Source organism: Ceratosolen solmsi, unplaced genomic scaffold (genome assembly GCF_000503995.2).
Source record: "Ceratosolen solmsi marchali unplaced genomic scaffold, CerSol_1.0 scaffold29, whole genome shotgun sequence".
NCBI lineage: Eukaryota > Metazoa > Arthropoda > Insecta > Hymenoptera > Agaonidae > Ceratosolen > Ceratosolen solmsi.
In genome coordinates this window covers 10336101-10359528 of record NW_011948417.1, presented here as the reverse complement: position 1 = coordinate 10359528, position 23428 = coordinate 10336101, and the positions used below count along the sequence as shown (strand labels likewise).

The window sequence follows — 23428 nt, the reverse complement described above, 5'->3', positions numbered from 1 at the left end:
ATTTTTATACAAAGAAAAAATATTTTGAAAATCCACAATAACTTTAAAGTAACAATTTCATAATATAAGTTCTTTAATAGAAACGTTTAATTCTTAAGCTTTAAGCATATAAAATTCAAATATAAAAATTGTATTATTTTAATCAGACTTAACAACAAATTTTAAGTAAACGTACTGAAGTTTCCTAATTGCCTTTTCTATATATTTATATGTATATAATAGTTAACTTAGGCATATATAGCGTTTCGCAGTTAGGTGTTCAAATTATTTATCATTATATATATTGCAGATTGTATTGTATGTAATGCATATTATATTGCACTGAATATTATAAATTTAAGTAAGATAACATTTATTTATTATAAGAAATGACATTTTTTGTAATTATATAGTTTTCTTATTTAATATTTAATTATTTTAATTATGATAAAATTTATGTACAATTCTTTAATGAAAGTTATTTTGTAAAAAAAAGATACAAATATATTATTTATTATTATAATAGGAATATGATACCATATATTAAAAAAATTCTATTATCTAATAGTATAGTATGTTCTATAACTTTTTTAAATAACAAAAATAATGGCTCTTATATGAATTAATTAATTTATTTTTGTATTTTATTTTTATTTATGTTAGAAATCAACTATTGCATTTAGCTTCAATAATTATTTTTATATACATTAGTTCATTACATTAGTTTGATTTTTAAAACATCAGTGTTACTAAGATTAGAAATTAACCATAATTTATACACCTGATACTAATTTTTTATTGAATTTGCATTATTTAATATTTATTTCCATTAAAATATGAACCGCGTAATTTAAAGATAGCTGAAAACGCAGATCGTCGAATATTTATAAAATAGTCCGAATTTATTAATAAACCAGTCGTTTTTGATTCTCATAAAATATTGTGCACCGATTAGTTCATAAAAACTTACAGACGAATAGAAAACTGTATTGGGATTATAGACGTATAATGTTACAAACTACCGGGAAAAAACTTGCACAGACCTGTAATCTCTACTTTCTTTACCTTTTATGCTTCTCACCACTATTGTATAGCATCTAAGGTCTCATAATACGCAACATATTACAAAATGAATTGAACTATATTATATAGTATTTAAGAAAACAGAAACTTAGAGGAAAATGAGCGGTATACACATGAAAGATTGTACACGAAGTGAATCAGTAGAGGGATGAGTGGATTTTAAGATGTTAATGTTATAATCATGAAAAATAAAAGGAAATAGGGAATATAAAAAGTGCCTTTTTCTTTATGGAATTTGTATTTTAATCTTCGTTGCGCGTTATAAAGAAAACGTGTGATATTATAAATTGTAATTTTATTAAAGCAAGTGTATGTTGTAAAGAAATTAACGGATCTTGGGAATTTCCGTCGCCTCTCTCCTCTGTTTCAACCCTTTTATTTTTTCTCTTGTTTTCATAGACTATTGATTTGAGTATTTTAAGCCTTAACATTATTACTCAAATAAAAAGTGATTATATTAGTGATACGTAATGTTTATTATGTAATATTTCGTTATTTAGTATGAATATATAACAGATATTAAATCATATAGAAGTCCAAGTATATTAAGTCTATATAAATCCTGTAGAATACTATATCTTTTGATATATAAATACTTAAACAATGTAAAATTAGATATTTGAAAATATTTTGTATTAGGTTTAAATAAATTATAAATATTTAAACAATTTCAAAATTCAAAAGAGAAATAAAATAATTGCTTTGAAAAACATTCTATTACTCTCAAATATTATTTTGTAAATAAATCAACTTAAAATTAATCGTTAAATTCGCTAATAAATTTATAACATTCTACATTCATAAACCATAGTTTATCCCGGGTAGTAGTTTAATGGTAAATACAAATAATTTAATTTTATGATTATTAAATATATAATTGTGCTACAATAATAAATAAATATTAACTTTTAAAAAATACTATTTGTTATTTTTAATTATTAGTTAATAAAAATGTTAGTACTCTCTTTTATTTCAACATATTTCTAAAATATTCCGAAACTAAGTAATGATAATTAAATTTTGATAGACATTTTTTACTTAATTAAAAAATATAAATGTTTATATATCATTATTTATATAATATTTAAAAATTGAAAATACCATTATTTAAATTCATCGATAGGGATAATACGTTAATTGATTATTCTTGGGCTTACTTCATCCGATTCAGTCACTTATTTATATCTTATTTAAGCAAGCAAGTTTGGTCTAATGAAAATAATTCTTAATATTTTACGGTGTAAGTACATTTCTTTAAATATGATTTACTATAAAAAATACATATCATTCGCTGGTTGATTCTGGATACGTGCAAAACTTATAGAAATAGGTAAAACAACTATAGTTATCAATTTAGAAAAAAATAAGTTTTTTTCTACAGCTTTTTTCGGCAGCTATAAGAACTATCGAAGTAAAAATATTGACCATACCGGCCGGCATTTGCGACAGATGTGCTCGGGGGACTACTAGGCGAAAGCGTGGAATCATCGTTGTTCTATTCAAAATTCGCACGGCAAATTGCGCGAACGACCAAACGGGATCTCGTATCGTACGTTTATATCCTCGCAGTTGTTCCACGACGATGGGCGTATATATACATAGGCCCCGGATGGATTTAATCAATTGTTTGTAGTAATTAAACGAAACTTCGAGAGGGTGTAGGTGATGGACTTTGCGGCTAGAGGCGACAAAGAGGAAATCAGAACAAGAGCAGCTTGAGATAAAGATAAATAGTGCGTGTGAAAGACGAGATGCTTATGTGTTTGTAGTAAGGGGAAAGATGGATCATTTACAAAATAATCTCTCGAAACAAAAAAATTATAGTGTGTAAATAAGTATTATATGAATGAAATTTTTTGATTAGAGAGATCAGATCTGATTTCAATCGAATTAATGGATATTATATGGAAGAAGTATTCGCGATGTTATTATTTATTACATTTTACCATACAAAATAAAGCATTTTATGTTCGTAGTTGTTAATTTTAAATTTAAATTCTGGTGTATTATAAAGTAAATATTTTGAAATATTCCATAAAATTTGTGTTTTAGTGAATCCGCTGTTTTGAAGAGCTACTTTATATATAGAATACTACAGTTAAACTTTAGTATACATCATAGTTATATATTATATTATAGTTAAGCTTATAGTTACATGCGTAAGCATTAGCCTTTTCTCCCTAGTATTTTTCTCTATACATATGACAAAGAATCTTGATTATTTTCCAACTTAATATTTTTAGAATGGAATTATATAAAACTCATAATTAATTTAGAATATAAATGTTTTGTATATTTTTTTATCCCACATTTTTTTATTTTTAATTTTAATTCTTTCATTAAAAAGTTTTATTATACTTATAATTTAGTACAAATAATATAGTTTTATGTATTTAAATTAATATATTTTTATTAGAAATTGAAATACCTTTATTAAATATCATAAATTTATAGTCAAAATAAAATAATTATTAAATATAAAAACATATATTTTATATAAATGAATTATAATTACAATATATTTGTAATGATTGGGATGTGAAAAGATAATTCAAAGTCATGCTATCATTACAAACAATTAGATATTAGAATAACATTCATAGAGTGGTTACAATAGCTTCATTCATTTTCTAAAGAAAAAGTTTACATCCTTAGTACTTACAACCATCTTAATGGTAAACCATCTTACACAATATGTAAACATATTATAAGGACATTGAATTTTTATAATTTTTGTTAAAACTTATATTATTATATCGCATATTACATTAATTTATTTTCAATAAATTTTTTGTTTAAGAAATTGGAAAACATATTTTTTACTGTAAAAGCTTAAAGGTATGTTTTCCTTAAATAAATATTAATTTTTATATATAATAACAATAAATGGTTTCATTACAAAATTTGAACATAAAATTTATTTCACTATATTATATATATTTTTGTTCTAAAGCATGAAATATTTTTTTTTTACAATTATGTAAAAAACAATGAAATAATTTAAATAAAATAATAAATATTATATGGCGATGGTAATGAATGTTGATACATTTTAGTTCGAATAATATAATATACAACTATCTGGAATAAGATTAAATTTTCAATATACAACTGTTCTTAATGAATTTTTAAAATAATTTATATGGAGACTAAAAAAATATAAACATCAAATTTATTTTTAATTGGCATTTAATTACTATTATATATTTTCTTTGATTTAACCTGCCACTTGATTTTTTATAGATTAATACTTTTTTTAATTTTGTTCTACTTTGCCAAGTAAATATACCGCATCTAAGCAAAAAGTAACAAGATATATGCAAAGAATAAATAAATCGATGGATTATTGATCACATTTTCCAATAAAATACAAATAAACACGTATGCGTTAAATAAAGGTAATCGAAACACAAGAAAACACGTGAGTTCGTTTTTCGACCAGCACTCTATTTTTATTTTATCTGTTTGTTTTTTATCTTTCTGCTACGAATACAAATTTTACGGCTCATTCAGAATCTGCAGTGGCTTTTCGTGTAAAGCGCTTTAACCGGCTTTCGTGAAGCACGATTTTTTAGCGAGGCTCCGAAGAACCGGGAAATGGATTTGACAGAAGGTTTTACAAAGTGTCCCACGTGCCCATACGATATAGCACTATTTTGTATTTTATTTTACAGGGTTCACGAAGGGGTGGACGACGCTTCGGATTGGACACGGACGTTAACAGCACTCGTTGTAATGCTTTATAATGCTTTTTTGACCCACCTCTCTTCTCTCCTTCCACACCATCAATCCCACTAGCTAATTCTCATTTTAAAGTCCACGTTCTATTTCACTCCCTTTATTTAGCTCCCGTGTTACATATATATTTGTGTGTATATATATATATATGTGCACTGTCATATATATTTATATGTGTATTTATGACACGAGTGTAGTTTTTCAGGATTTACACTGTTGTAACTTTCGAATGAACTTTTTTATTTCGTAATTAGCTCGATTGATTGTTATTTGTGATTATTGATGTAATTACGAAGTAAGGCTATTCTCGTTTTATAGAAGCAATCTTTTATGTTTAATAAAGAAATTCATCTATAGTCTATGATATAAACATTTGTTTATTATTTTTCACGTATAAACGATTACATAAACCCTTTAATATCTCCGTTAAAGTACAGTTTTTTAAAATCTGATAATATTTCTGTATGATCTCCTTCATTAGAACATTATTTTATACGTATAATTTTATACACTAAATTGTATTGTGTGCTAAAAAATAATTATAGTGTAACGTATAAAATATATGTACATATGTATATAAAATAATTAATTACAGTAGAAATTATTCATAGATAAATTAAAATAATTAATTTCATTGAATTACTATTCATAAAGTTACTATGGTGATCAAATTATTATAGTGGAAAGATAAATAAATACTTAATTACTATAAGATTAAGATTTATTTAATTTTTAAAGTTTAATTTTAAATACAATCTTTTCAAATATATTGTCAGAGTAATTTATTATATATAATACTTGATTTAAAACTAAAAATGTTTCCATGTGTTTCATGTTACATTTTAAATGTATGATCAAGTTCGTTTGATATTTTTTTTTTGCTATTGATGAAATGTTTATTAAAACTATAAAAAATACTTTTAAAATACTCAAAAAATAGTCATTTTAAGAAAATATTTCAAGAAATTGAAATATATCAATATATCAATATAGATATATAAGTATAAAAGTATTTTGCTTTTTTATTAGTATTTTTATCTTTACATTAATAATTATTAAGTTATTCTATGTTAATTTTATTAGTAATTAATCATTATATTTTTCTTATATAAAAAGATTTAACATTTATTCTTATTTACAGAATATATTCTAAGAACACTGAATACAGATCCAAAACTATAGGACCAGATGGGATTACAACTAGAAGGAATCTGACAATTTAATACAATCATTTTTATATATATATAGATATTGTTAAAAAATATAGATTATATTGTTTTCTAAAAATAGGTAGGCTTGATAAATTTAAATTAGATATTATAAAGTATAAGGTTAATAAAATTACTTATCTTCTTGTCAATACAATTAAAAATAATAACATTTTTAATTATATTTTATATTTATTCAGTTATAATTAGAAATAATAGGAGTTGCAATGATAAAAAATTGAACTCTTTAACGATAATAATAATAATAATACGAAAAAATATGTATTTATGTTATTTGCAAGTCGTAAATATGGTAATGATCCTCGTTCGCCTTTCATTGCTGCATTAACGCGCATAAAGCACTGTTCGTTGTTGAACTATTATGCATTGCGCACGAGTGTTGAAAATTGAATTAGGGGAATCATTTGTTAGCCGAGCTGTCTATCCCAGCTGATATACACCGAGTATGTGACAAAGATATACTTTCTACCATCATCTTGCTCGATTTTCGATTGGTATTATTTCGACTTGTACGGTAGCTATTCTATGCAGATGGGAAGGGAATTTGCCATTTTGTTTTAGATAAATCTTCAAATAAGTTGTTTTGAGATGTTTTATGAACTGTTTTGAAAACAACATTAATTAGACCGAAATGAGTAAAGAATTCAATTAAAAATTGAAGATCGTAAATAATTGGCTGCCTTACAATTGTCTACATTACATTGTAATAAAGTAAAATACTGTTTTGAAAGCTTATTATAACTTTAAATCTACTCTTGAAAGTAAATAAATGAAATCCTTACATTACTATACTGTCTGTTTTAAAACTGTCTTAAAATATTATTACGTCTTTTTTATATAATCATTAAAAATAATTCGTAAAATAAGTATCATATTTGTTTTTTAAATATTATTTTAAAGATAATCTAATTAACATTACTAAATATAGCGAGTTCATTTCAAAAGAAATTTATAATTTATTAACTTTAAATATAACTCATAACAAAATTATTAAAAAAATTAAATCAAATTATTAACTCTTATGAATAATTAGAATTTACTTAATCTATTGCTGATCTAAGCTTTTTATATGTTGTAATTTTCCCGAGTAATATAAATATATTAAATTTATTAAATAAATATATTAATATAAAAATGTAATAAATTATGTAATAAATAATTTCACCATATGCTCTGCGAGAATATGTTAATGATTTCGTTTTGTTTATATTGCTCTTATATGGTAGTGATAGTATGTATATAAACTAGCATTAAATAAATGATATATTTCATTGGAATAATTTGTCGCTTACAAATAAGTTGGATGCAGATTTTTTTCAATAAGATTTATGAAAAAAAAAAAATTCACTTACTAACTCAGCAATAAAGTAGGTAGTTTGTCATTTTATTTAATTTTTTCTAGCTGTATAAGGTTTTTCTGTTTTATTCTTCTTTTGTTTCTTTCGACTGTCTTTTCTCTTCTTATAGATTATTAATACTATCTCAATTTATATTTCCTATTATTTCAGTAATAATCACTTTTATATAAAATAGAAAATACAATGAAAATACATACGTAATTCATATATAATACGTTTTATTGTATGAACCAATAGCTTTACAATAGTTTTATGAAAGCAATTATAAGCTAGAATAATGACAAAAATATATAAAATTATTTTAAATAATTAACAAAAAAATAATTATACGGTTAATATATATATTTGAATTACAACAGATTAGTTTATAGGGAATTGAATATAAATATTTAATCATCACTATATTTTCAGGAGTTATGTAAAATTTGTGATTTCAATTATAAAATATAAAGATATTTCATAATGATATAAAACTCTATATAATAGCCTAGTAAAAAACATTTCTATTTGAAATATTAAAAAAGTATTTGTCGGAATATCTGCAACAAAAATACGGTAAGAATCTAATTTAAAGAAGAACTATCAACTAATATGAATAATTCATAGTTTTTATTGTTTTATTTATTATTTTATTTTTATTTTATTGTTAAATGTCTATTTTAGTACATATATCATATTTTTAATTAATTCGTTTTAAATTATATTAAATCAAATTTAATACATAGTATAATTAGGTAAGTGAATAATTTAAGCAATCAAAATAAATATTAAAGAGAAGAAAAAAAGTTGGTCAAAATAACTGCTTTCATGTCTTTCTGTTTCATGGTATCATGAGTTCATGGAGGAAGTGAAGCCACCCTGGAAGTCCATTAAGAAATCCGGCAGTGAAGAATATGAATGAGAGCTGGCGCCGAAATTGAGAGGGGTTCTCCTCTTCTTCCTTCCTTCCTCCCACCCGTCTTGCTTACTCTCTCTCTCTCTCTCTATTTATCTATCTATCTAAATATCTCTTTCATTCTTACTCTTACTGCCTCTTAAAATAGAGCGTGAAACGTTGATTTATTAGTGCCTGTTCCCCTTTTCAGTTGTCACCTACCTACACCAACTCGCTTTCTTCAATTCGCTTACATCTATCTTCTTTCATCTTGCTTCTTCTTTATCTGGGATTTACTCTACACCGATTTTACTCGAACTTTAATACCACCCTATGTTTGTCAAATTGCATGGATTGTGCCTGGTTTCGCATGGTTACTTCGTGATTTATTCTCAGAGAGCAACAGAATTAATTCATTTGTAGGATTACTTTTGAATTAAAGAAGAATAATTGTATCGAGAAGTAAAATTTCAATTTAGTTAAATATATATTTTTAGAATTTTTGTATGAATTTAGTTTGAATTTGTTCACTCTACAATTTCATATAAAAATTAATATATAAATTCCAATGTGATGAAGACAACTATTAATTTTGTATCAATGATTAAATATATAATAACAAAGTCTAATAATATTAAAAGAAAATATGTTGAGGGAATCATTATTCAGCATTTGTGGTTCACGTACAGAGAGTAATATGGGTGTTACATGGGTTTAGAAAAGCATTAATTATGCCGCATCTAAACAATTCTGGCAACTATAAGAAATGTCCATAGTTGTCCGTCACATAACGCCCTAGTGCCTATCTGACACATAACACCGATGTCGCTTTATATTACAAATTACACTTAGGCACACGTGCTATGTGTACAATGAAAGAATGTAAAAGTTGAAGAGGAGCTCGAACACGCATCCTTAAAGCTATCACATATAGAGTGAAAATAATTAAGACAGCGGATTGCCTTAATCAGCCCTTCGGATCTTACATATACATAATATATTAAAACTAACATTTGTGTTCTGTTACATATAATTCTGAACTTTATTACTAATATAAAATATTTGAATAAAAAGTAATAGTGAGACTTGTTAAACAAAATTTTATAACTTAAATGTTGAATGTTGTATTTAATGTAAAAGTATAATATTTTAGTTCATAAGATTCTTTTATAAGTGTATGTTAATATTTAATAAAAGTCAATAATACTATATATGGTACAAGTATATAGTATATATATTACAAAACATAAAGTAAAAAGAAATAAATTCCTATATTTCAAAATAATAATTAGTACTATAAAAAACATAATATATTATTATAATACGCATTAATTAAAATAAACTTAAGCAAACTTTTGATATGTAAAACTAGTAGTATTCATGACATTATCTTCTACAATAAGAAACAAATATATATAAATTTGCTCTATAATTATATATCTATAAAATGCAAAATTCTACTTTAATAACAAATATAGAGATTAATTATAATCATTCTTTTTATTATTTTTTAAAATTATTAATATCAATTATATTATTGTAATCAAGAAAGTTTTATAATTATCGTTTATATTTTACCGTTTTTCATACTTTTTAAATAGTTCTATTTCTGAATTATTAATATTTGATATTTATATTAATTTTTTAATTCTATGCAAATATATAAACTATTGTGTGCCATAAATTTACAATTTACACATTCAAAGAAAAAGTAATAATTTACTTGTGTATAAAATAAACAACGTTATTAAAAAATGCATTATATTATTCTGTACAATAATTTTATATTTATTGGCATCAAAAATATTTTTATACTTTTTATTTGATATTTTTCTAAAACTTCATATTATAAAGTAGTTATAGTATTGAATAATAAAAATTGTAATTTATTTATTTCATTACATATACAAATATTTGATTATTATTAATATTTGATTAATATTATTATTAGATAATTATTATTATTAGATTTTATAAATATATAATATTATAGAATTTTATTATAATATCAGGTTAAAAAAAACTTTTTTCTGAAATGATTATCTTTTAATGTTTATACATACTTAATAATATAACACAAATAATATTATATATGATAAGGTAATACAAATAAGTTGATACGTAATATAAAGAAAAAGGCTTAAAGAACATAAAAAATTTGACTTAAATGAAAATTAATTTTTAAAAAATATATTGTGTAATAAGTAAACAAATATTATTTTATTATTTATATTTTATGATGGCGTTATTTATTTATTTTATAAAATGACTTAAATTTTCTCAAAAAGTATAATTTAAGTTATATGTAGAATTAAAAATTATGTAATACTATAACACTTAATTAAATATTCGTTTTACCTTTTAGCTTAAATGTTTAATAAATAGAAAAATCTATACAATTGTTCACATTGGTTATTCTTGAATGAAATGTGATTTCATTTAATATTTAGTTTGATTGAACATTTGATTTATATTATTAAAAAATTATTATCAAATATTCCGTAAGTGATAATAATTCATTTTAAATATTTAATTATATAATACAAAAATGCATAGTTGGGTGTTAATAAATTAAATGCAAGAGCTGATTCCCAAACCTTCCTTTTACAAGGAGTTATAGATCCCAACGAACTGTTTGATAACCAAGCGACAGAAATATTCAATGCACATATATGACAAGACACTACTTTTAAAACATGAATGGTCAATGCGTGAGACTAGTCCGTATATACCTATACTATCTTCTTTATATTGATTACAGCACTTAGGTGGACATGTGTTACGATACTTATCGCAATATTGTGTGCACAAACTGAGCGCACGCACAAGTGGGGTTACAAAGGGAGGCACGAGCCCATTTACGTTTTTCTTACTTTAATATTTCTTTTACTTTTTGATCTCTTTATATTTAGCTCTTATTCTCGAAGTGATCGTAGTGTATTTGATTTTGAAATTTCCTTACTGCTCGTGGATCTGAAAAGAGATCCTACAAGGATAAAAAGAAACGACGGCCCTAATGTAGAGAAGATGCATTGGAGATAAACGTGAGAATTATCACAATTTGACAATATACGAGATAGTTTATATGTGAAAATTTTTTGAGGTATATTAAAAAGGTCCTTCATAAAGATTTTCAACTTTCATTTGTATATTAAAATGAATATCACTTCTTAACTATATTTTAAACGATGAATAACATATCATTAAAGATCAAACTTAAATACTATTAAAGTTTTTAATTACAGTTTATTCATTAGTTAACAATAGTGTATTATTAATTGCATAAACTGCGTCATTGGTAAATCAATTGAACATCAATAAGAATACCTTTCATACAACGTAAATAATATGTAAATAAAGAAAATTAATTTCTTTTATGTTAATAATGAAATATTCATAAATCTAATACATAGAAGATAAACTTTCTTCGGTAAAATATTTTATATTTTTCAAAAAAAAAATTTTTAAAAAGTTTAGAAAATTATTGAAGTTGTAAGGTGTAATAGTCAAATTTTGAATATATTTATCCACAGCTAGCCTACAATATTCAATTAAAATTTTTTTAAATATAATATAATTAGAAAATTTAATAATCTTTTTAGTCTATAAGAAAAATGAAATATATTTATTTAATTTTAATAAAACTAATATGATTATCATATAAATATTAATATGAAAATAAATATAATTGTATGGATACATTTATAATTAAGTTAATGATAAGTCAATTAATTTATACAGATTGACAAGATTGAAAGTAGTTAATTTTTCAATGAATATACGCACCGAAAAATATTCGATATCATAACAAAATATTATTTTAAACGAATTTTAATAAACAATTAAAATTTTTTGATTAAACAAAAAATAATTCCACTCTCTTTATGAAATAGATTCGCTAAAATTTCAGTTAACTATTTCATTTATTAAAAGAAATAAATATAAAACCTAAACAAATGTATATAACATAATACAAGATAATTGATCTATAAATATAAAGTAAATGGCAATTAATTAAAATATTAATATTAAACAAATACCAATAAATACTTTTTATCAATATCAATTTATTTTCATTATTGAATAGATATAACATAAAATGACATATTATAAAATTCCCAGATTTGAACATGAATACATACATTGAAGAAATAATAATGAAATTACATTTACTTCAATCTGCTATTCGTAAATAGTATTACATATCATTAGTAGTATTTTTATACAAAAACTATTATTCATTCTTACAACAATTGGGTGTTTATCAATATTTATTCATTTTTATTTCTTAAAATGAATTTCTTATATTTGTAAATAATAAAAATATAATATCAAATGTAAATATATAAACTTCAAAATAATTGATCTATTTATATATTAATAGCAAACTTATTAAAAAATTAAAATAAATATTTAAAATTCATTTATATAGATGAACAAAACATAATAGCAAAATTAGGAACTTTTTCAAAAGAGGGTGAAAATAGAGTATAATAATTATAGTAGTTTAAGAAAGAAGTATTTATATAATAATGAAATGAACACATCATACACTATGTCATGCGCGTCTTTAACATTCGATTACCAACTCTTAACAAACGTTGAGAGTTCATACATAATAAATATTTACATTAAAAAAAAATACGACAAATCACCGACTGATTTTATAATATTTTTTTAATATTAAAGGCGACGAGCAGAATTTTCTGAAAGGCTTGCGTAAAAGCACCTGCCCCTTTCAATAATCTTTTCTTTCTCACTCTAATAATCTCTCTCTCTCTCCCTCTCTCTCCCTCTCTCTCTCAATCTCTCTCACTCTCTCGTTCTCGAGATTCTACTCGGAAGCGAAGGAACCGCCAATTAGTTCGAAATAATGAGCGCGCTTCGGTAAGCTTTTATTTCATTCTTTTTTCTAGTTTATATACTGTTGTTTTGCTCCTGAAACCGTCTAGTTTATATAATGACGGCAATGGATTGCCTCAAGCAAGAGGGTACACAAAAAACGAGTATGTAAAACATAGAGAGGGGAGAAGAAAAAAAAATAAAAAAGAAAATCTTCCCTCTTTATTAATAAGTTGGTCATCGATGCTATTAACAAGTAGATGCAATAGGATGTCTTGCCTGGGGCTAATTTAGTTGATTGCGCAAGGGATGTAACTCACTTTTATCTTGGATTTTGTAAATCTGGAATTTCAGAGAACTTTAAAGCATTCGCGTAATTAGTATTGATAATTATGTTTTTAGTTATTACAAGTTTATTATTATTTTTTTAATTATATATTCACTAATATTTACAACTTTTTACGTCGTTTGCTCTTTACAGTAACCGATTATGTATATATATATATATATATATATATATATAACAATAAGAAATAAAAAATGAAAAGTATAATGGTATTGAATGCAATTACATGCATGGAATATTATTTCATATGCATATGTAAATCCGATTTCAAAATATAAATTTATTTGTGTTACTTTAGTGTCTTGATATTAGCTGTACGTATATCTTTCTATATAAGGTAAGGAAAAGATATTCAAACAATAAAAATATGTAGAAAATTTAAAGAATATATAAGTGTATGAGAATATATAAAATGTGGGTACACGATATAACATATTAGCGTACATATATAAACATATTTACCTTTTTTACATTCAACAAATAAGTTAGTGAAACTCTGCGATGTACATATATTTCTATCATTCAATTGCAATGTTTTCTTTTGACGAAAAACCATATTTTTATTTTAATATTTTTCTTCTTATGTTTTCTCATATGAATATCTATCAAAATACAATTCATTTTTTTTGTAAAGAAAACGTACTCTTATTTTGTTATTCTTGTTTTTCATATTGCACGTTTGCATGTGCAGACATTCTATTTCTTTGTGTGCACATAAAATGGAAACAGAATTAAAAAAAGTATATGAACGAAAAATAAAATAAAAGAAAAAGGGTCAGAAAGATATAGAGAAGCACATGCATCGGAGATCCATGCAAAAAGTAAACGGCGCGATCGGGTGAGAACGATTCAATCAGAAGCCACATAAATCTTTTCCCTGTGGACATTCACGAGTTTCTGTCCCCCCCACCTTTTTGTCTTTGCCTGTTTCTTTTTCTTTTTCTCTCTCTTTCTTCGCTATTTACTGTATGCGCTGTTTTTCTCAAGCGTTGTGCTATGGTCACTTGATCCCTGAATCACTGCGATACGCCACCACACGAGTCATCATTGCCGTTTTCATCAGTATTATTTTGTTTCTTTATCCTTATAACATTTTAGTGCCTTTCTTCGCTCTTATTCATTCATATAATATACTACTTTTTGATTTATACTTTGTTCTATAATTTTGTGCGATATTATAATAATATTGAATCCCGTTAATGAACTTTTGAATCGAACGATAAAACAGTTATTTCTTCTTGATAAAATTTATTGTTTATGAAGATTAAAGATTAAAATGTTTTTGATATTTTAATATTCATAGTGTACATAATACATTAGATAATTTATGTATTTATTAATATTATTCGTATTGATTAATGATTTTAAATATAATATAGCTTTGCTATACTATATATATATTATAATAATACTATGCCACATATAAATTATTTTGTAAATAAATAAAATTCATAGTTCGTTAATAGTACATTTAAATTTTATCTACGTTTATAAATAAATAAAATGCTCTAAATTATTATCAATTCTTTATAAAAGAATAGATATTAATTGCAACATGTTTTTAAATTTTTTAAGTGAAATGGATTTCCCTATTTTTTCTTTTTGATTGTATTGTTGTGATTGTCGAAAGTAAAACTAAGTTTAACTACAAAATGTATAAAATAATATTATAACATATAGGAAAGATTCCTACACTTTTCAACAAATTGACAAATGTTACATTATTATATACTTGTGAAACCAATCACTGGCAGCAATCATTTATTGAAAAATCGTTTCAAAATAAAAAAAATTAATAGAATTACATTTTCGTCTGGCTTCGAAAGTCGACACGATCCAAACATGTGGCTCGTTTTTCTCCACGAAACAAGTCATAATACCTGTACGTGTAATTTCAATTCACTACACGTGAATCATTCACGTTTATTGAGACGCCCGTTACAAGAAATGTAGCAAGCGAAAAGTAAAGAATAATTGTGTTCGGGCGATAAATAATCGTGAGTGAAACCCGTTCTAGGTCGACGAGGACGTTAAAGGGCCAATCTTCCAATAAGAAAAGAAAAGCTTCGAGCACCCTATAAAATCGTTCTGACTACAAGTCATTGCGACGAGGCATTAATTATGCATTGTGCGCGTGCATGCGCGTTCACACTGTGGCATTCCGGATCGTGACCGTGGACGGTGCGTCCCTTTGCCCCTGTCAGCATTCCCGGCCAGCGTCTTTGCAGCCTCATCTTCACCGGTGGCGACGGCGGCGGCCTTGCGACGTCTGCTTTCGATCGTTGTGACATCGGTGGACCTCACGTGACGATCGGTCGCGGATACAACAAAAAATTGCGGGCTAGCAAGAGCTAAGGGAGGATGGTAAAAATTGAGGATGGTAGGAGGAAAGATGAGATGTGTGCGTATATATTGCGTGCACACGTGGGCATGTGTGTTCGTTCATGTTTGTCGATCCGGAAGGCGTCGTCAGCCTCTCCTTATAATATCTTTTTTTAAACCTCACATTTGTGGCGGTCTTCTGTGATAATATACTTGAAATACCGACGTTTTAGAGAATTGAATATGGTATATTGAAACTCGTTGCACTGCTGATATATGTATGAATGCATTGGAATGTATTGTATTGGCGAGGTTTAAATATTTTTTATTTATTTAGCCCATATATAAAAAATGGTTATTTTTTCAATTTTTTTAATAATATTAAAGCGATTATTATCAATTTTAGTTTTGATTTTTACTAATATAAAGAATATGTACCATATACTAAGAAGTTGTCAAAAATAATTTATATTATTAGAAATATAATAAATATTATTATCTTAATTATCCATTCATTACTGGAAATACTTTTTCTCGCAACTCAGCAGCACATGCATATATGTAGAAATAGAATAAATATAAAGCTTAACCTACTTATACTGGTAGTAGACAATTAATTCATTCATCAATTATAATTGAATACAAAAAGGATATTAAATGAAAAAGGCAAAATAATTGGAATTTATGTATAAGAAATATAATAATAATATAATAAATTACATAACAAGAATAAATTTATGCTCTAGAAAATGTGGCTATATATTAAAATATTATATTTGTCATGTCGAAGTAAAACAATAATTATTAAAAATATCTATTCGTTTTATATTTACATGAAATTAATTCTAAATTACAAATATAAAATATAATATGTAAAAAGTAATAAAAAATATTCAAAGCTGACAATGAAATACTCGTAAATATGTCAGACTAATGTGATTTATTATTAATTATTTAATTAACTTTTCTTAATTATTAATTAATTAATTAACTTTTCTACTCCTAAAAATAGATTCTTTGAATAAATCCATGATTATTTCATTAAATTATAAAATGCAATTAATTTCAGATTAATTGTAAAATTTAAAATATATTATTTTAAGAAAGAAACATTCACACTACATGTAATAAAATTGATAACAGTAAATTCAGTTACTATAATATTAATGCTTATCAGGTATTATTTATTTCTTTTAGTGTATTTTTATAATTCAATAATGTTTAATAGTTTTAAGCGATATAAACAGTCGTATGGAAAATATCATTGCTATTCCTACATATCCTTGCTATTGCTATAGTCAGAAATTTTTTAATATTTACTAATTGGATTTTTGATGATATGAAATTTACAAATAAAATTATAATTTTTTTTAATAAACGATGTCATATATGATGAATAAATAGTTATTATAGTTATTATAATAAGTAGATTATTTATTTTTCAATAGATTATGAAACTAGTTAATTGTTATTGTTATAATAAATTTTTTGGTTTTGGTTCTGAATGTTTTTTATCTTAACGAATTTTTATGATTGCATCTTGAATTTTTAAAAATACTTACTAAAAATCGTTATAGTTCAGTAAATAAAACTGTTTTAATATATAAATAATGAGGAAGGAACTGCACAACGTATCTGTAAAGTTCATAATAAAATTATTTATTTTTTCATTAAGAACATGTATTAAATATAAATATTGTAGATAATATAAAATTCAAAAGAAACACCTTGATGAATATCTATACAATAAAATGACCTCGTAGTAGTAATATTAGAACCCAATATCTCTTTTTTTACATATTTATTTTTACTCTTTTACTTTCAGAATATGATTATATACATTATTTGTGTTAATATAATAAAAAAATTTCTTTTCTACGTTCTATAAATAAAATATAGAATTTCCTGCAAATAAATAATTCATAATTTTGTAATTGATGCAGTTATATGAAATATATATTATATTAATATCAGTGTTAAGATGGGGATTTTGAGTTGAGCCAAAAGTATATTCATCTATTAAATTTGTTGTTTTATTTACTTGTATCAAATACCAATATAGTCTATAAAAATATTTGAAATTATTCATTTTTATAAATTATAATATACTTAATAAATGTTAATCTTTTTAATAATTGTAAATTATGAACGTATATTTTAATCTTATAGTTTTTATAAAATTTATAGAATCAGTTAAATATAATATATCATATGAAAACAACATAAATAAATACTAATTAATATTTTAGAATTATTTATTAGATACAACTTTTTTTAAAATATCAGGAACGTGATGGTTCTTAATTTTTTATTAAATAAAAAACAATTAAAAATATTTTAATATGTATTATTATTGATTCCATACATTAACAGATATGTTAATATTATACTTCTGCAATTTGATCTGAAATATCTTTTCAATAATTTTTAAAAAGTTTTTAAGAATAAACAGTGTTATGATTATATTATTGCATAACATAAAAAATAATCACTTTGATCAGTTAATATTGTCAATATAAATATAAAACAGCACTGTATTTAAATAAAATAATAATTTTCTGGCGCTTTTTAAATATAGCACTAATTAAAAAAAAAATTTATTCTTTAGTAATAGAGATCTGAATTAATGAATTTTTTTATTATAATATATATTTATTTTAAATATTTTATTACTAAACATTAGTTAACTAAAAATGTTTTATATTGAATAGTTGATCTGCCAATAACATTATTAATCTTAAACGAAGCTAAAAAAATATTGTTTGATTATTAATACAAAAAAAATTATTCTACGTAAAAAATTTTAGAAAAATATTTTTGAGGATGTACAGTTGGTCGACAAAATACTGCATTATATACTAATTCGTAATATGTATTCTAAATCATATTTCATTTATTAATTGCGGTAAAATATATCATTTATATATTTACAATCATTTATAACATTTGTTATTAAATTTTGACATTAATATATATCATTATATTAACAAAATTAAATTAATAGAAATTACAGTATGGATTGTAGTGCATGTCTTGGCTCATTAAACAAACGAGACTTTTACAGTGATATACTATTTTTTTAGCGAGGCTATATATGTCTCTTCTACACTTAGTTTCGACAGACTCGTTGGAATGATAGACTGCAACCGTTGCACTTCATCTTTTAGCCTTTTCCCCTTCTTCCATTGAGCTTCACTCTGTCTAGTCCATATAAATAAAAAATAGAAATGCGGAGGGAGGGCACAGTGAAGGGGATGAATCGTTCGTGGATGTTTTGACATCGGTATCGCGCTAATCGCTCTTTCTACTTTGAGCAAGATGACACGCTTCTCTCGCTTCTCTGCTTCTTTCAATCGTCCTCTTTCTCTCTTTTCTCTGCTCCACTATATGGGAACTTCGTGGAACATGCGTCTAATTGTTGGGAGCAGACACTCGGTGTGCGGCACTCGATCCTACATCGCTACACGATAGCTTTATGAAGAAAAACGAAAATTCGTGCATCACGCCTCGTTATTTACGACGTAAACCAAAAGATATTGGGGGAGAGGAGACGAGAAGACGAGGGATTCGTGAGAGATCATGCGAATAATTTTGTAGACGATGTTCTGAATCTGTTTCTATGTATCTTTTTTCTCAATATTTTTTACTCTAGGCAGCACTCTTTCTTAGCCAAAAATATAATTTTAAAGTAATGATTTTTATGTTGACCAATCGATAGATGTATTTTTTTTAACACAATAAAATATACTATATATTGTATTTGTAAATATTTATTATGTAATTGTCTTATTAAAATACAATTTTATTATATATTTATAAATAAATTACAAACATGTTGTATTCTTAATACTTTTTATTTAATTATTTCAAGTAACTTTATTAATATAAGTGTAACTTTAAAATACTTTTAAAATGATATATTATGTATAAATAAATAATCATAATTAATTTTTAAAAATATCTTTTCTTTTATATAATGAATATAACGAACTTTTACCAATTCCTTCACATTTATGTACTTAATTTTTGTAATTTTTTTTATTCTATGTACCAACTAATTGAATTAGTATAACTATAACAACTATAATTAATTTAATTTTTTTTTAATTAATAAATTATTAAATTAATTACATGATGGAATTTTAGTTACTAAAAATAAGAAAGAATAATTGCTTGAAATATCGAATATGAAATAAAAATACGAGAAACGGGATCATGTGTTCATAAAAAATCTCGAATATGCATACACTTTGAAAGTTAGATACTTCTAATACTATATACAAGTATATTTCTTTCTGTTTCTTTTCTTTGGTTTTTTTTGCTAAATGATTATGATTACAGTTTTTTCTTACTGCGCAACATCCCCCTACACTTTGACTTCTTCAGTTACACTTAAATCTCATCACATTTAAAATTTTTTGAAAGAGAACGATGAAAGAAGCAAATATTTATTTAATAAAAGTTTTAACTAATATTTTGATACTTCGTCGCTTTGTAATTTTGTTCATGTATATTTTCAAGTTTTTAGAGAAAATCAGAACTTCATTTACATACATAAAGTTTGCAAAATATTGATGAAGGTATTTATATTTATAAAATTATTTCAATATGAAATAAAACTGTTTCTTAATAATTAATGCAGCTAATGGAAGAACATTATTTATTGAATTAGAACATTTTTCTTCAAAGTATTATTTAGAATTATTTTTAATTATTCATATGAACGAAATAGACGTTCAAAATATGTAATCAAAAGCTAGTAATATTGTATTTATGCATTTATATTTAAAATGAAATTTTAGAATTAATCATAATCCTTTGATTTACAATTATATAAAAATAGCCATAGTCTATTTATTACAATACGAACTTCCAAAGCTAGTATTTTATTATTTTATTATTAAAAAGTGTAATTATTAAATTAATTTTTGTATCATTTATAAACTAACTTTTACACTCTTTACAATCGTTAATGAAAATCATTAATGAAATCATAAACTATAAATATGTATGGACGGATTAAAACTTGGCCAATATTTATATAATTTACTTAATAATTTATATGGAAGAATTTATATTTGTATAAGTAAAAGAAATTTAATTTTAGTGTTTACCAATAATATTTTTCCGATAGTTGTTTAACATTAAAATATAAAATAATAAGCTACTATATAGTATATAACTTTTTTGTTTTCAGTATCTAAAATTATTCTTTAAAAGAAAACTTTTTAATTATTTTCAATGCTAGAAATATTATTTTACCTTATAAAATTTTTTTTTCAATTAAATATAATTTCTATTTAAGTAATTCTAGAAAATCATATTAAAAAAATTCATGTAAGGTACAAGATTATTAAAATTTTTCAAATCACCGCACTCAACTTATTTACAAAAAGAAATAATGGTGTAAAATTATGAATATTAACATTAAATTATATTATATTTTCCCATAAAAAAAAAAAAGAAAAGTAATTTTTAACATTTGTACAAAATGTACCATTTATGATATGTAAAATTGTTTTGCATACATGGATTGCGTATTAAATAATAGGTATATTGCAATATTTGAGTAATAAATTTTAATAAAACGCATGTAAAAAAATATAAATAACAATATTAGTAGAAGTAAACATATTTTAAATTTGTAATAGTAAAAAAAATTAAAAATAATATATGAAGAGGATCATAGTGTCTCAAAATTCAAGATAAATATGTAAAACTCAAATATGACATTAATAGCAACTTTTAATACTGATCAATCGCTTTCACATCATACTTTCGATCATAAATCATCGCATATATATGCTTCAGCTTTTTTATCGAATAAATGCACAAATTGTTAGTGGTACATTAATGTACTAGTTAATTATGGAAATGATTCGTTGCACTTATATGCTATGCTCTGCTTTAAAAATAGACAAATACAGATAAGATGAAAGCAGTAAATAAGCGTCATGAACTGAAATATATCAGAAGTAGCAAATGAAAAAGGACGGAAATATAATAATTACAGAAAGAATATTACGAAGAATTTTTCATAGATGTACAACTTTATTTTGGAAACACCAGACTCACAACACTTATTATATCAATGTATATGTTTAGATCTTTCCTAATTAATAGAAAAAATGAGCAATTATTAATTTAATCAGTTTTAAAATTAATTTAAAATGAATTTGGTAGTAGATCAAAATTTGTTTTCTTACACTACGAATGTCAATATTTAATATAGCATAAATTAAATATATTAATCAAGCAATTTTATTTTAATTTAATTTAATTTGAATGATTTTTTAAAAAAAAGTTCAATTTCAAGATAAGAGAAGGATACAAAAAAGATAAATGAAAATGCAACATATGAGGTAACAATCTAAGCATCTGAAAGTAGACAGAATACATTTTTGATAATAGAAGTATAAACGAAGATCAAATAATTGTTTTTCAATTTTCAAGGAATTAGTTTTTTACTCGAAACAAAAATAGAAAATATTATTAATAAACAAGATTCTGGTAGTTTATATAGTATATGAATTGAAGCTTAAATTTTTTTTAGTTAGCTTTCTATAGCTTTTTTTTAAAGTTATTTATTATTTTAAGTATAACTTATAATCATAGTTATGATGCAAATGATAAAAAGTGATAGTAATCTGTTTCACTGAATAGTATGAATATTTTATATAAATTTATTAAAAAAGATTTATTATTTCAAACTGTCACATCTTTCCAAAAGTTATAAAATCAGATTATCATATGCAGAGTAATTGTAAGTCTGCAGTTAAAATGAAATTACGAGAAGACGTTGTGAGAAGACGGTGCGTAAACTCAGTGTATATTTATTGGTGACGTTATTTTCGTATTTCGTTACCGGCAGTGTCATGCACCTAACCACGACCCATTCGATTTGCTGAGTAATCGACGACATAAAGCATCCTGTCTTCGCCCTAGAAAAAGTGGTGAGCCGTTTCTCTCTCTCTCTCTCTCACACACACACACACACACACACACACACACTCTCTTTCACTTCTTCTTAAGAAAGTGGATGTGCGCGTAACGCCTGTCGACCAATATAACTAAGTTGTATCGCGCTTTGCTGAGAGGCAAAGAAATGCAGAGGGCGAGCAGTGATAGAACGGATGGGATTCACTTTATGACCGTTACACTGGCGATTTTCGCGCGTGATAAACCACTAGCTCAGCTAAGATTTCAGCTGACTTCGAGAGCATGACTAGAATGAATTAAACCACAGAATGTATGCGACATTAACATGTTCGAAGCTTTTATTTATACTATTTTCTTCCAATTTTGCTGTATGAAGAATCAAGAAGTTTTAAAATAAAGAGTATGTAAAATTCATAACATTTAAAATGAATAAAAAAATATAATAAATTCTAATAATTTCGCAAATCTTTATAGTATTTAAAAAATATTATCAATTGTAATAGGTTTGACATTATTATATAATTGATAAATCATTCTGGTAGATATAAAAATTGATTTATTTTGAAACTTTAAAAAAGAATGTATGATACATGTGTAGTAACACGTTTTATATTACAATATATCATGATTGATAAGAATATTATGTAGCAATATGATTTATACATTGAGGATATTGCGGAATAAATCGAACATATATCTTTGTATAACGAATTATAAA

General features: G+C 24.2%; 1 protein-coding gene across 1 annotated transcript in view; it reads right to left on the bottom strand.

Annotated features, from left to right (window-relative positions):
• Positions 1-23428, bottom strand: part of sowah (ankyrin repeat domain family member sosondowah) — a 145944-nt gene that overhangs the window by 49011 nt on the left and 73505 nt on the right. The window lies entirely within an intron of this gene.